This window comes from Labrus mixtus, chromosome 19 (assembly GCF_963584025.1).
Source record: "Labrus mixtus chromosome 19, fLabMix1.1, whole genome shotgun sequence".
In the NCBI taxonomy this organism is placed as follows: domain Eukaryota; kingdom Metazoa; phylum Chordata; class Actinopteri; order Labriformes; family Labridae; genus Labrus; species Labrus mixtus.
The window spans coordinates 5,973,787-5,985,538 of NC_083630.1; the positions used below are offsets into that span (position 1 = coordinate 5,973,787).

The window sequence follows — 11,752 nt, forward strand, 5'->3', positions numbered from 1 at the left end:
ACATGCAAGATAAATTACGTCTCACTGTGTGCTCTCTGTTAAATTATCAACACGGAATATCGCTCTCTTTCGCTCTCTTTTTTTCTCTCTCTCTCTCTCTCTCTCTCTCTCTCTCTCTCTCTCTGTGTGCCTGCATGTGTGTTGCATGGCTCATAATGTGACAACCAGGGGACCGTAGAGGTCAATGACAAGGCAGCTGAAGACCAGAGTCAGCAAATCTTTCTCTCAGACACCACACTCGCAGATTATGCTCACGGCAAAGCAAGCCACTTTCAAACAGAGCTTCGTTTTAAAATGAATTTAAAAAAAGTTCTGTTTGCTTTTTAAATCAAATCTCTGCTTTTTTTTTGCTTTCACAACATCACAGAAATAAATGTCAAAAGAGGAGTATCTCTGACGGGTGAACGCAGTAAGCGTCCATCACCACATCCTGACACTTGTTTAGGTATTGTGTCAAAAGAGGAGCTCCATTCTTCAGCCATACTTTGCTTTTTTAACAGTTCCTCCGAAGGCCTCCCTGTATCTGCTCATCTACACCAGGATGAAACATGTAAGAAAAAAGAAGAAAAAAATACCCTCTTTATTTAGTCTAGGGGCAGAGAGCTGATACATCAGTGAAACCGCTGACAAAACCGGCCCTGTTAATACCTACAATTTCATATACAAGAACATTCCTGCGCCTGTTCTGCTCTTCTTCTCTACTGTCAGAGGGGGGGGGGGGAAAGAGTATTTTTTTTCTTCATAAAAGCAAATAATTAAAGATAATTCCAGGGCTGGTGCCAGGCCAGAAAAAAAAGAAAGAGGGATAGTGTTGGCTGGAGTCTCCTCAGGGGATTTGTGGAGACACATGCTAGCCTGACTGTATTAGATCAGACTGAGGTCTGCATTAGGAATGGAAATATTCTGTTCTTTTAAATACTTTTCATATCTCATTGTGGTTACATGTATTCAGTGAGGCCAGGTGGCCGGCAGCTTTACAGTTTAGACGGCTTGAAATAATATAAATATATATGTGATTCCATGCTTTTAAAAGAGACAAAGAATTGTTCCTTTTTTTATGAAAAAAAAAACAAAATAACAAGAATAATAATAGAATAATTGAAAAGGTCTCCATGCAACTGGGGCTTAATTCTTTGGTAAATTCATCTCATCTCTCATTACACTGTTTGTTTAAGCCCACAAGTCATGCATAATTAATTAGCCACTTATTCCCTGACGAGCCCTGCCAATGGCCTTGATATCCACATGCTATTGCCTTCAGGAATACCAGATGCCAATCATGTTGCATGTGCGATTTACATGCGTACACAGGCATGTGCAGACACACACTCACACACTAAAATGGATTCAAATGATATAAAAGAATGGGGGGGGGAAAGTAAGGTTTATATAAATCACCTATTATGAAAACTATCATGTTAGCTTATCTAACCATTTCTTTTTATTTGCACCGCTTTAATGTATCACTCTCCCCTCTTTTCTCCATTTTCCCTGCAGGTCTATTAATGTGCATATGTCCTGTGACTGGGCTCGCTGCCTTTTCAATCCCCCCCTTTGTCTTTGGCCAACGAGGAAGCGAATGCATCATTTGTCATGAGACGTCTTGTGCTATTGTGGTGCATCTTTTCTCAAACCTGGAGAAACTTAGTCATTCATCAACTTTTCCCCCCCTTCTCTCAGCTCAGAGCTTGTCTTTTTAACTTCTCTTTTCGTGAGGCAGTAGGGCATATTCTTTTTGCTTGCCAATTTTTACAGCTCTGAAAATACTTCTGAGAGCAATCAATGAAATGTGGCATATAACCTTTTGTACGGCGCGTTACTTTGTTGGGAAGCACGAGAGGGACAAACCTTTAAAACAAAAGCCTGCAGAATGCTTTGTTGGATATTTAATATGAAGACTTTGAGGCACTCAAATGGACGTGAAGGGGTGGGCAAGTGTCCTTCATAGTGACTGCATCTAGAGGACGCGCAATGTCACAGTCTCAAAGGTAACAGAAGAAATGTAAAGAATTCAAATGAGTATCGGCACATATGCACAGAAGGACTGTGGAAGTTTAGAAATATCAGAAAAGAGGCAGTTTCTCTTTGCTTTCTAAATCGGCCAATCACTGTTCTCACTTCTCTACCTGACAAGAAGAAAAAAAAGAGCATTCAGAGATGCAAATGAAAGACGACAGAGAGAGCACCAGTGCATATGAGACACTGACAGAGAAAGCAAATCACTGAAACAATATGAACAAATGAAAGAGGCCTCGTTTTTTTTCAACAGCCCATTTTATTTCACCTAAACCCGAGAATCTCAGCCGACCCCCCGGGGGCCCGCAGGACCTCAGATCAAACAGAAAGAGTCCTCCAACACACGGCCCCGATTGTTCTTTCCCCACCCTATACGAAAATCCACCCCCCCCCCCCCCCCCCACTCTCACTTTGAAAACGAAAAGAATAAACACATTATTCTAAATGAAATACCCAGACCTGTGTTTTTCCACGGCTAATATCCTGTGTGAGATGGCTGATGCAAAATAGGCAGGAGAGCCTGAGAACAGGACGGAGAGAAAAAATCCCCCTCTTTTTGTATTTTCCCTGAAGAGATTGATGAAGGGCCTGGCGAAATGAGGGAGTGAGAGACGGACATAGAGAAGAGAGAGAGAGCGAGAGAGAGAGAGGGTAACGCAATCCTGACTGGCGCAGGACCAACAGCAACAAAAACATTTAGATAACCGCGCTCAATAATGAACGATTTCAATGAGGACAAAAATTACATTTCCTACAGATAACATGCCCCCTTCCCATAACAGAGCCGAAAGAGCCCCGAATCCACGTCATGCTCAACAGGAGTATTATGTTAGGGGAGGGTTGTAGTAACTATATTAGTATCCTTTTACCCCGCCAGAGACACTACTTCACTGGCTGTGAGGAGATAGAGTTGGCAGAGCTGGAAAAAGAGTCCGGGAGAAATATGACAACTCGACTAGCTTCACTGGAAAAGCAACAAATCACTTCTCAACCATCACTACCGGTAGCACGGCTCAAACGATTACCGATCTGCAAGACACACTACAAGGGCCACTCAGAGTAACACTCCACACACACACACACACACACACACACACTCACACACACACACTCACTCACTCACTCACTCACACACACACAACGCAGCAGTGCACTTGATCCTCGCGCAGGTCACAGCGAGAACACCGTCCCCACCTTTCCCATTCGCTAAGCACTCACTTCCTTTCATGCCAAAGTCTGTCAAGTTGTTGAGAGGGGAAGAGGCAAGAAAAAGAGGAGATATAGCGTGGAAAAAGCGAGAGAGAGAGAGAGAGAGAGAGAGAGAGAGAGGGGAGTCTTTGTCCTCCTCCACTCAGCTCCAGCACGTTTCCTCCTCGGGTCCGGCCGTCATTAGCATATGAAAGGCGAGGGAAGGCGTGCAAAAGGTCAAAGAAAGAGGATCCTGTCCAATGAGAGACAACAAAAACAGGCCACACCGGCCTTTGTGGCGTTCATGTTCTCCACTACCAGAACCTCGCCACCCCCCCCCCCTCCCTCCCTCGATCGCCCCCGGATCATTTCCATACGCCAGATGCAATAGCAATGATGACGGTTGATCATAAATTACTCACAAAGTCGAATCGGGTCAGATGGAAGTCACGGTGGCAATTTTAAGCTGCGTCATCACCCGGGTGCTCCCCCTGCTACTGCTACACACACACACACACACTTGCAGGCGTTCACACACCTGCCTTGAAACACCACAGCTCCCTCTACTCAGACAATATCCAACCAAATCCTGAGCAAACATCTCAATAAAGAAGAATGTAAGAAGAGTGTAGTTTGATTTGATCCATGAAAGCCGCTCCCTTCCTCCCATGTAAATGCTACCTGAGCCACATCACATCCACTACATAATTGCACACTCCAGTGCTTTAGGGATGCAGTTTAGTGTATACATGGAGGCTTAAGGAGTCTACACACTTACTCTATTATCATACATATCGCCTCACATGACAGCTTCCATCTGCTGGCATCTGAAGAAACTGCCAAAAAAAAAAAAAAAAAAAAAAAAACACCAGCCTGGTGTTTCCGGGGTCCTCACACAGCAAACACACTCCTCCACGGGCTAACAACAGCCACAGACAGAGGGGACTGTAGGGAAGAGAGGGAGGGAGAGAAAGAGAGAGAGAGAGAAGAGGGGTAGAGCATTTCATCTCTCTTTCATCTCTGTCACCCAGTCAAGCGTTCAATGCCCCATTCAGCGCCTGCCCAGCATTATGCAAAATAATGCTAATCCCCTTTCCCGTGCTTTCACACTTGTATAAACCGCCGTTCCTGCCTCTGAAAAGCAATTATATCAGTTTACGTTCCTGTCAAAAAACAGGATTAGCATGCAAGTACTAGTAGCACCAACTAGGCCCAATCTCTATCCACCTTTGGCTAGCAGGGAAGCACAGAAAATTAAATGTTTGTCCACCCTCCCCCTGAAAAAAAAAAAGAAAGTCCTGCTGCTCGGTCGGGGGTAGCTATAAAGATGTGTTGTAATTAGATATTTGGATGGAGTGAAAAGAGGGCCTGCGAGTTTCAAAGGCAGAGCTCCTTGTGCCTGTTATTTAGGCCCGAGTCTTTCTTTGCCAGATTCTCCGTCTTGTACAATAATCAAAAACAAATTCTGCTGTGTCGCTACACACGGCCGTATAGCCGTCACACAGTCCCAGTCTCCCTCTCTCTCTCTCCTCCACAGACAGCAGTGTGTTACACATGTGACGCACGCAAAAAACTGAACTGTTGTCGTCCCCCTCAGACACACTGCCACCACATGCGCACACAACCCTGCCAATGCATGAGTGCACATGCAAACACACACACTGAGCAGACAAGGAAACATGGCAGAGTGTTTTTGAATATGCAAATGCTCGCACAAGCGGAACGTGTGTAAATAGGAGTCATTGTGTGCCGGTTTAATCTGGACAGTCAGGCCTCTCTTTCTACCCCTCTCATGTTTCTGTGGGGTAAAGGTGGGGTGGGGTGGGGGGGGGGGGGGGGGGGGGGGGGAGTGGAGGGATGCACACCCTTCCTGACTGACGACAGATCAGGGGACATTAGTCAGCACAATTAGCCAGGTCGTCATGGCGACTAATGAAATTTGGCAAAGCGGCCGGGCAGAGACTTAAATGAGCTAGCTGGTTATGTGCTAGCACAGGGGGCTGCCGGCCTGGCTGCCTGGCTGCCTGGCTGCTGGCTGGTTGCCTTACACACACCCATTATTCTCTTTTCTACCGTGGTGGTACAAAAGAGTCACTTGTATCTCAGCCGATACCCACCGGCGGTACAAGCTCTCCGCCTGACAATTTGCATATGTTAATATAATTAAGTGCTAATTACACTAAAACTCGCATATTCACAAGCACCCACCCCGGGAGCTACGGAGGGGCTTGATCTCGTTCCAAGTCTTTAACCCTCCTCCGCCTCTCGCTCAGTGTGTGTTATAGAGAGAAAGTGTGTGTTAGCGGTGGTGCCCCAGGGCTGACAAAGGATGCCCCCCCCCACCCCTCCCTCTCCTCTCTCTCTGGGACATAACGCTGAGCTGCTGCGGACTTCTTAGCTTCTCCCCCTACAGGCCTCGCCGAGCCAGAGGACCCTGACACCGCTGCTGCAGACCGTCACCTCTTAACACAGGCACTACAGAGCCAAGAGAATATCACACCTTGATCTAAAACACTCTGCTGTTAGATAGCTCTTTTGCATCAAAAGCTACATCATTCGAACAGTTGCATAATACATGTTGCATAAAACCCGACGAGAAAGTGTGAAAAAAAAAAAAAAGAATCTGAGAACGACAACTTGGCCTATCTAAGCGTAATTCGACAAGTTGTGTTTATTTGTTTCTCGCTGCTTGGAAACCTGAAAAAAAAAAGGGAGAAATTAAATCGTACTTTTGAACATCCAACCGCTCATGCTCTGTGGGAGAGTTGGGATACGTTCAATCTCCTCAGAGCGGGTGACCAGAGTGAGAGTAGCTATTTGAGCCATAGATAAGAGACAAAAAAAAATCTACATGATTCCCCCCAGTGAGTATGTGTGTATGGACGTGAGAGTGTGTGTAGGCCTGCCGTTTTGATAATGGAGGACAGGCGGTTGTGCTTTTCACTTGGTAATGGCCGTGAATCAGGGAGGAAGCCAAGCGGTCGTGCTACAATTAGAGCTCTTTTGTGCCTCTTCCTCTGTCTCTTTCTCCCCTCTTCTTTTTCCCGTGTTTTCACTCGCTGACACTCTCCCTATCGAGGGGATGTTAAAACAGTCTCCTCTGCTCTGCTGCTAAAGCTGAATGGGGGGGTGGAGGTGGGGTGGGGGGGGGGGGGTCACACTGTGCTGCTGCTGCTGGACATGCACGTACACACACACCAGATGGTACAGGAAGGAGGATTAAATAAACACACATGCAGACACACACCTATTGGCAGACAGACGCCGCTGCTGTGTTGCGCGGTGTCCCCTAATGAATGTCTATGGGGAGTCAGAGGGTCCAAGCTCATTTAGCCGACTCTCAATGAGATGCAGCATTATGACTATGGTAATACGCTCCTCCCTTCACCAATAATCATACACAGGTCATTGTGTCAGAGTGATTCATTTCTATCACACACGTACGCCAGATGTTATTACGCAGGAGAGTAAATCTCCACAATGCATGTCGATGGGCTTCCATGCAAAAAAAAAAAAAAGGAGAACGAGAGGAAGAAAAAAATATATTGTTATAGCAGTGTGGCGTGTAGTAAGCTACACTGTTCACCCAAGCATGACGGCAAGTAATGCAGGTTTGAATGTAGCTGAGTGTGTGTGTGTGTGTGTGTGTGTGTGTGTGTGTGTGTGTGTGTGTGTGCTTGTGTGTGTGTGTGTGTGTCTTTGAAAAAAAGGGGGGGAGCTCCCCTTTCGCTAATACCTGCTACTCGGATTACCACAGCGTCTTAAGTATTCAACCGGACTCATATTTTCTCTTTCAGCCTTTTTTAGCCAAATTGGCTGTCTTTACAGTGTAAAGCAGCGATATAGCCCTCCTTACTGAAGGCCTATGGGGGCTCCACGCAGAAGAAGAACATTAAAATGCAGCGATAGCCTTGTTGCAAAGCTCCTCTCTATTTCTCTCTCTCTCTTTCTGCAGCAAAGGCTTCTAAATCATCCAGCCTCCTCTATTAGACGGGAGACTTATTGAGGTAGAAACCATAAAAAATGAAGAAGGGAAATTTAATCCCTGAAATATTGATTTGCACATTAATATCAGATAGGCAGAGGGCAATCTAGCCGGGTGGAAATGACACATTGTCGACCCCTAGGAGAGGCCCGAGCCAATCTTCTAGCTGCATGTGTCTTGGGCCTAGGAGTTATAGGACAGGCTCAGCCCCCTGTCTCCTTCTCTCCCATCCTCTCCTCCTCCCAGCACCCTCTCATCCCTCTCGCCCCCCCCTCCATCCGCAACCTTAATGAAGGCTGCAATGCTGAAAATGCATTAGCTTTTAATAATCAAGAAGCATTTTCAAGCCAACAGCTATTGTCCTCTCAGGGCTGTCTGCCTATCTCTCACACTATATGTTTTTTTTTTTTTTTATCCCTCCCTGACTGCTGCGGCTGAAATGAACGTTACAAGCTGCTTAACTAACATGCAGATACACACACTCACACACACACAACCTTTGATAGTGCTAAGACAAGCCCGCACAGAAAAACAAAAAAAAAACACGAGGGCCTGGGTTTCTGCAAACATCAACCTCGAGAAAAAAATCTCTCATTCAGACGAGAAAAATAAAAACAGAGATTGTGTTATTATGGAGTGAGACAATAGCATCATTAACTGATGAAATTCACTGCAATTAGACAGGATCATCTCCTCTCATAATTTCACTTTTTGGATTTTTAGCATCAAGGCCTATTTGTGTAATGAAACGTATGATTTTATGCAGATGCAATTAAATTGTGTGATTGGAGGAAAAACCTAATTCAGTATTCATCATTTATGAATCTATAAAATTGATTGAACATTAAACTGATAGTTAAAAAAAATGAAATGTATTTATTGGATTTAGTTTTTAAATTCAAATAATGGTAAAGCATATTCAAAAACAATAATAGAAATAAAATAAAATTATGATAATAGTAAAATAGATTGTGAAAACGCGTCTTTCAGGTTCCACAGAAAATCCATAATTTTGTTTCAAAAAAGGTTTACAATCTGTGTCTAAAAACCATTTCACGTTCAAAAATCCGGACTAATTCTCAAGTGTAGTGTATTTGGAAACACCGCTGTAGAAGCCTGTATTTACTGGCGTAAATACCCTCTCAAAATCCATACGCAAAAGGCTTAAATCCGAGTATAAATAGAGACAGTAAAAAAACAAGGTCGCCTACCCTATACACCGTGTCTCTACAAACACACACACTGACTGCTACATACCCGGGTTGGAGACTGACTGGCCCCTTGGCCCTGATGTTTTGTTTTTTTTTCCTCCCGTGCGATCGATGTCCCCCCTGTCACTGTCGCGTCCCAATCCGAGCCAAGTCTATCTACCTAGCTGAAAAAAAAAACTGCCATGAGGGCGCAAAATACCTGAGAAGCCCTGCTCCTGTGTTCTGTCTGCTCCAAATTAATTCACAACATCTTTTATCGACAACTTAAAGAGGATGTTATAAACCGAATTGGTGGAAATAAAGAGGGACAATTTTTTACAAGAAATGATAAACCCACGGACGCAGATTTGGGACCGATAAATGGAATTTAAAGATGGGATTTAAAATGTGTTACCAAACAAGAAAGTATGACTTGTGGATAGGTTATATCTTTGATCTTTGAAATACCGGTGCTATAGACAAACAGGAGACCCAGGAGTTTGCTGGCTCTAGAGGGACTCGCCGTGCTATCAGTAGCCCAGCGATCGCTCTCCCTCCTGGGCGACGCAGCCACCCACGCCTCGGTAAAGTGGGACGACTTTTTTAAGCGCAGCAGGTAAAGACCCGTGGACCACGACGGGGGAAATGCACCTTGCTTTTGTAATGATAGTTGAATAAAGGTGATAACTCGGACTATTTGCCAGATTTTCACTTATGAACAGGAAAGAGGGGATCGTGCCAGGAGTCTGATCGTGTCACTTCGGCCGTGAAAGGTGCAGGAAACCCGGAGTAAAAACTGGCTTGAAGCGCAGCGGTGCATCCAAAATGTATCACTAAATGAAATATGTGATGTTTGGGGACTGTAATAACGAGTGAGGAAGTGGGTGAAAACACCGAGTCGGACCCCTCGACTGGAAACATGCTCAGAGCGGACATGTCCGAGGGATCGGACTCCTAGAAAGGCAACACCATATCCGCACTGCAAAGCCACAAAAGGAGCGAAACGCTCCTCTCGTAATATCTACCGTAGAGTACTACTCTGCTATGTGTCCACCACATTTTCTTGGTAACAGACGCATAACTTTGCAAACGGCAGGTCTGGACGTGATATCCCTCTGTAATAGCACGGACACATGCGTAAGAACGCCTCCGACCCTGTCAGCCGCTCACTTCATCGGAGCCAAAGCGCCGGAGTTGCACTAACATCCCGATATCCGCCTTTATTCTGGACTTAAAACAACCCAGCACCTGTTATCCAAACAGCCCCGATGTCAAAGATCCACCAGCGAGATAGATAATCGATATCCGACCCCTAAATTTAACACACACCCCAAACTACTCAATAAAAGTTAAAGGGAGAGGTGGAAAGGAAAAAAAAAACTTACTTTCTTCCCCCTCCAAAGCCGTCACCTCCGCTTCTCTCTTTGCTCTTGGCTTTTAAAACAGTCACATCCAGCGGCTTGCGTTAGTGGACACTCAAAACGTGGAAAAACAGGGAAAATTACAATAATCCTCCAACTTTATATTGGGAAAAGGGGGTAAAACCACAAATGTCAAGCGCTTTGAGAGCTATCCCTTATTTTGGTTCCGGTGGCGGTGAAACGACGTGTCGACGGGCTGCCTCGCAGTTTCTCTTGTGGACGGGGTCGGGAAACGGAGGAAAGGAAATTAAAATCCGATATGTCTTTATTCTGCTAATTATTATCGTTTTAGCCCTGTTTAAAAAAATGGCTGATTAAGTTGAGTGCGCATGTCTTTGTGTGTCTATTTCCCGATATGCACTCTGGGAATGGGTAGAGAGACAGAGAGAGAGAGAGGGCGAATGAGAGAGAGAGGGAGGGAGGGAGCAAAAGAGAGACGGAGAGGGAGGGAGAGAGAGGAGAGAAGTGTAATTAGTGAGTTGATCAACAGTCTCCACATTGCAAATGACGCGCACACGGAGCCCTGGCGGCCACAGAGGTCTATGCGCGCAGAAAAATCCTTTTGTACGGTTTCTCTCTGAGGGCCAAATCACATGTAGAACAATGGACAAGCGCTTCCTGCACAGCAAACAGGCTACACTCGAAGTACTTGGAAAAATTAATACTTATAAATGATCCTTTTCCATGAAAGAATCATCTTTGTAGATTGTCTTTCCTGTTCTGAGTCGCAGGATTCTCCAACACACGTTTCTTTATTTGTCAGTAAACAAAAGTGTTTATTTTGTCCTGGACATGATGCTCATTTGTATTTTATACCATCTTGATTTGGTTGATAATGAATCTTCAGGTGAAGATGCGCACAGAGACAAAGTCTGCGTATTCAGAGAACTAGAAATACGTGTGTGAGTTTCTTTTAATGTAGGGAACAATTTGAAAAAAAGACGTTAAGGAGTACAACTTGATGAGTAACATATTTGATCACTAATGTGCACAAAAACAAAAAGAAAAAAAAACACCTGAGGGCGAGAATCAAACCACAAAGTAGTCTGGTGTCGTGCATGAAAACAGGCCTGCACAAACTGTAGAGAACATTTTATAGGTAACATCTTTTAAGTAAAAAAAAGAAAAGCCATTCATACACATGTTGGTTGTTTACGCCACTCGTGGATGCACAGTTTTGTCTTTTTATCGTATTTTCTAATAACGTCGTCGTCAGAGTGAAGCCTGTTTGTGATCTCTTGCAAATATGAAACATATAAACACTCAAGCTTAAAAGTCAAAGCCATGATGCATCCCAGTAATCCAGCACATGTTGGAAAGTCATCACTGCCCTTTCGGGACCGCTGAGGCCCCGCGTGGGTTCAATAGAGCCAAACTGCAAAATCCAATACAGGGTCAGACTAAAAATCCCCCTCTCTATTCAAAGCTCTATTCACTTGCGTTTACATTTAGTGTCCTTACAAAGTGCATCGCTCTGTTGGCCCCTATAGCCTTTCAATGCAAACCGTTTTTTGTGTGTTTCCCCCCGGTTGCTTTAATAGTGGCTTTTGGGCAACAGGAAGACTTTACACAGTCTCAATCGGGGAGAAAATCAAGAGATCTTGTTCGCCTTCATGGAAAAAATCGAAGCTGGGGGTGAATTGAACTGCATGAGCCGGGGCTTGGGATGTGATGATAAGGCTGCTGCTGGCAAGTGAACTACTAGGTCTACTTTGCAGCCACATTGACTGGACTGCACCCCGTACCAACTGGATCCTTAAGAAGCCAAGAGATCCGAGCCCGACCCGACCCGAGGCTGTTTATTCTGGGTTTAGAGAGGTCTCCGACAAAAGAGGGGGGGTGGGTGGGTCGAGGTGAGGAACAGAGGCGTCACTTTTCACCCGGATCCAAGGCTCCTGCTGCTGCTGCCGCTACTGCTGCTGCAGCTGCCTGCCTGTCCTCCAGGGGGGCTT

General features: G+C 45.1%; 1 protein-coding gene across 2 annotated transcripts in view; it reads right to left on the reverse strand.

Moving 5' to 3' along the window:
- Positions 1 to 11,427, reverse strand: part of zfhx4 (zinc finger homeobox 4) — an 81,368-nt gene extending 69,941 nt beyond the window's left edge. For both annotated transcript variants that reach the window (XM_061064579.1, XM_061064578.1), the window contains exon 1: positions 9,765 to 11,427. The gene's annotated coding sequence lies outside the window, so the exon portion shown is untranslated. The remainder of the gene's footprint in view (positions 1 to 9,764) is intronic.
- Between the last annotated feature and the right edge of the window lie 325 nt (positions 11,428 to 11,752).